Genomic DNA, 4,859 nt, shown 5'->3' on the forward strand with positions numbered 1-4,859 from the left:
TGGATTGCTTGGGTCCATGTTACTTGCAGGGTAATCTCTTCCGCCAAGTGATGCAGTGATGTAGAAATGTAGACTGTTAGGCCGCTGATTGGGTGACCATATCTGTAAGTTTTAATGGCTGCATTCTGAAACTCAACATAGCCAGTCAAAGGAACATTTGTTTGCGCCCAAATTTAGCATAGGCTAAGTCTGGTCCTACCTGAGCATTTAATTACATAGTTTGGTTTACTTTGTCACGGAAAGTTCCTTGTTTGGAGGGCAAATGACAGCCAATTCCAAACAGATTGGCCAATCTTTGTCTCCCCAAGGCTATGTTCTTCCTGTTGTTTTTTAGCAACCGGAGCCTACTCTGTGTAATCGTGTGGGGAAGCCAAATGAAAATTTGAGGACCTTGTGCATTTTTAGAATGACATAAGTTGAAGGGTAATGCTGAAGCACGAGCACAGTTGGATTACCATTGACCATTACTCTCTCGATTTTTATGCCCCATCCTTCAAAAACGCAGATTTCGCCTGAATCAACTCCATCCATTTTGGAGAAAGAAAGATAACTTGAGTGGGTCCTGGATCGTGCTTTCTTCTTGACTCTAGGAACTTGCAAATATGTCTGCAGATTTATTATGTTTCAGATCGGGGATCGAATACAGCAGAAGAATAATGTTGCCCCTATTTAAAATGTCATGGACCTCCCTTGTTTGATACTCGGGTATAAAAACCAGCTGTTTAAGCGTCGGGAGACAGACCGGCAATTGGTAAGGTCCCGGACATTCAGCATCGGATGAGAAAGGTGAAAAAATGGGTTATCAAACTGACTACATTCACTTTAAAGAGCTCTTTTGGATGAAATAGAGAATAGACCCTGAAAGGAATCAGATTTGTTGAAATTCTCACTTAGTTCTTGTCCTTTGTTTAGCACCGTATTTGGATTGTTTGGGCTGACTGGATGCATTGATACTGTTAGAGGGGCGTGAAGTGGCTTTTCTTGATGGATTAGAGGAGCTTGTCCTTGACCTTGATTGTTATCAGACGGTAGGAGTCGCGGAGTTTTGGAACTTGCTACTGATCCAAGCAGAACTGTTGTGTTTGTGTTTGTGTTTGTTAAAGATGGATGTAACAGCGCTTGCTTTACTGTAGTAGATGCTCTGTGGATCTTGTTCCGTTTGTGAGATTGTTTGCTTAACTATGCAGTGATTGTGTTGCTGGGGGTGAAAGAGAAGCAGTAGTCTGTTGGAGAGACTGTGACAGTATCACAGATCCTAGGGAGGTGCTTTGTTTGCAGATGGATGGGCGTTGGTTGTTCCTACACCCATAGCTGAAGTTGTCAGGGGCATTTTTGTGCGACCTCCAACTTGTTGGTGCCCCTCATGGAGTGCTGTGATCTAAGGTCCTGCAGCAAAGTTTCCATGGCTTGCGGCAGAGTCTGCAGTTTATTTAAAATCAAAGAAAATGGGCAAGCACCAGTACACAGGCATCAGCCCGATCTGCTGTCGATTGTGCGTGCTTAATCAGACCATTCAAGGTCTCCAGCTTCCTATTAATACCTGTGATAAGGGTTGCAAGAGAACTGAGAATGCCCACTTGAACATCCAGTTTGTCGGAGTGATAGGTCAGAGCGACTGCCATTGATTGAATAGTGCTCAGCAGGGAAGACCAAGGATCCGTTGTTTGTGACCTTGGATTTGAAGAGTTACTATTTAGCGGCTGGTAGTCAGAATTTGTAGGTCCTGAGTGGACAAAGGAGACATTGGCGCTCTGGTCGCTCGGGATATATGCTTCGGGCTTTGTTTCTACAAGGAGACTTCATTTAGATGAAAGGGACCTACGCAAAGGAGATGAGTTGGTGATGACAGAAGGAGTTAAAATGAGGGGTTCCCTATATTCCTCCTTTAATCTTTCCTGATCCGGGCATGACCAGCATGGCATCCTTACCACTGCCAACCATTTGCTTGACTGAGTGGGACTGCTTTATCTTGAGGCTGAACTGATTGAACAGGATTTTAACTAAACCCAGACTCTAGATCTTCCATATCTTCTATGGCAGGGTCAGGGTCAAATGGATCTGATAGCTCTAAGTGAGTTATTGGACTAGATGAGCTAGGCAGACCCAAGTGCTGACCCCTCCCTGCTGTGGTAGCAGTAGCGACTGTAATGGCTGTGGCAAATGAGGCAGCTATAACAGGCTGTACCCTTTCTTGGGCAAACTGCACGTCTGGAAGCAATGTCGTCTGTATCATCTGTTCCATTCTCTGCACCGGAGCTTGAATTTGAAGTGCCTTAGGAGATGTATCAGGCAGTGTATGAGTCAGTATGCTAGTGCAGTGACTTTCTCAAGTGAGGCGGCTTCAACAGGATTAACTCCAGTGACCACCACAGTTACTGTGTTAACCGGCCTCCAAAAGAAGTCGGTAATCAAGTTCCTAGAAGCAGATGGAATGTGATCTGCTATTCTGACCACAGGAACTGCTGCGGACGCCGGAGGCTTTGAAAAGCTGGGGCTCAAGGATCAGTCTGAGGGTGGTTCTGAGGATAGGTCCGAGTCAGAGTCACTCTGAATTTTCTGACACTGAGGGCCTCATTACGAGTTTGGCGGGGGGATTACTCCATCACAAAAGTGACGGATATTCCTGTCTGCCGTATTACTTCCGCCATATTAATATATCCTATGGAACTTTAATACGGCGGATGGGATATACGTCATGTTTGTGACAGAGTATTCCCCTTCACCAAACTCGTAATAAGGCCCTTAATGTCTATGGAATCTGAACTGTAGGCCCAAGTCCTTCTGGGCCTCAGGCTTATCTTCCCCACCATTCTGTCCAGATGGAGAAGAGGTGGAGATGGAGAAGTTAAAAGAGGCACAAGGAGAGAGCTGGCAAGCGGAAGAGAGCAGGACTGATGGGGTGTGGGTAGTGAGGCCACAAGCTACACCAAAGTGTGGTTCCTTGCTCGACCACCTCCACTGCACTCACGCCACCGCCCTTCCCCCTGGGCCACACCTTCCAGGAGACACACCGTGTGCTGGCACCATGTACTGGCTTGGTCAGGCTAAGTCATCAGCGCTCAACTCGCTGCTTCCAATCCTCTCCCTTCTAACACTTTCTAGTGTTTTTGTTGCGGTTCCTGGAATTTTTCCTGAACCAGCCTCCGGTCTTTGTCCTTGGTGCTGAGTTTACTGAAGAACTTAAGGTGGGAAAATGTTGTAGAATTCTGTAGGATGTTGTAGGACAAGTGAGAGTGTGGCAACTCTGGGGGTACGTGACACGGGTATGCCTGTGATCGGATGGTGAGAGTGGGGCACACCAGGTTTACCCGCAAGTTGCAACCAGCCTAACCGGGCCAAATGCGCGGGTCCTTAGGGCACACACTTTGCGGCAGCTGACTACGGCCGCCATACTTATAGCAGCTCAAGGAAGAGCAGCTCCTCAGACACCGAGCATGTTAGCTGATGGAGCCTGGGTCAGGTGCAGCGTTCCTGCCTCACTCACTGCTTAGTGCTGCGGAGCTGCGTCTTGGGTGGGAGGAGTTGGGAAGGGGTGAACGGAGACTCAACTACGAGAAAGGTTTTTGACTAATTGTGATCTGATGATTATTACTTCTGAGGATGCGATGTTTTACTTGTTTTTGTTGTTTTCTTGCAATAAAAATAATTCTTAAAAAATGCTGTGGCGATGTGCTGGTATGCCAGCGCACCAGCAGACAGGGGGGAGACAGGGGTGGAGAAGCCCAACGCTCTGCACACAGACACACACAGACACGGATGCAGAGTCCTGCCTGGCTACCGGAGAACCACCGCAGGGCCCCTGCTGTCAGCTGGTGGTGAATCAGTTGATTAGCCCTATGTATTATACGTTTTGCATTAGTGCATATAATTGTATTTTTACAGGATGATTTGTATGAATAAATTGGTACTCACAAGAAATTGAATGAAATAATATTGTATAAGTCACAGAAAATGCATGAAAATTAAATGTGTTCACACTCACAAGAAAGGATCACACATTTTATGCCAGCTGGTCTCTTCTTGAAGTGAAATCTCTGTTGCTCTTAAAGCAGGAAGTTAAAGTCACCATGGGGTCTAACTGTTGTGTAAAATTGTGATTAATGGCCAGGTCAGGTACAACTGAATCAATTTAAGATAGCCCCATTGATTGATGAATGATTGTTGCACTCGATTCTGCTCCTGCAGTATGCCCGGATTTTTTGCTTTTCTGATCTTGAGGTTTTTGGACTTTTGACTGTGGGTGAGCATCACTAAATGTGCCTCACCCACAGTAATCAATTGGCAAACAGACTGCGCATGTTTGCCATCAGTGTCTGCCTTTCAAGATAAGGGCACTGCAACACAGCAAGGGTAAGGTGCCCTTGGCTGGTGTCAAGGTTCGTTTGATTGGTTCTTAGGAGCAGTACCCTCAAGAGGCCCACCTTCCAGCAGCTCCGACTCTGATTTTATATATACATATATATATATATATATATATATATATATATATACAGAGTATCAGAATGGCCAGACAAGGGGAAAGGAATTAAGGAGGGTACCGTGGGGAGGGAGACCTGAAAGCAGAATATAATATTTAAAATCCTGTTTAAATATAATATCAAGGTTCAAAACCATAGTCACTAATACCTGCAAATACTGTGACCTTCTGTCGTCTTAGGGTTGATTAGAGTACACTTTATAATACTTGAAAGCTCTCAGTATTTGTTTTACCTTGAATTCTTGGTTAAATACTCTCAAACCACCATCAAACCATAAGAATTTGTTCGATTTACTTCCTTCTCATAGTTACGATGATTTCTCTTTTTCCTTTTACCTTAAGTTTCACTACTGGCTTTATCTGAAGATCATGAAAATTATGA

The sequence above is a fragment of the Pleurodeles waltl genome, chromosome 3_1 (genome assembly GCF_031143425.1).
Source record: "Pleurodeles waltl isolate 20211129_DDA chromosome 3_1, aPleWal1.hap1.20221129, whole genome shotgun sequence".
NCBI lineage: Eukaryota > Metazoa > Chordata > Amphibia > Caudata > Salamandridae > Pleurodeles > Pleurodeles waltl.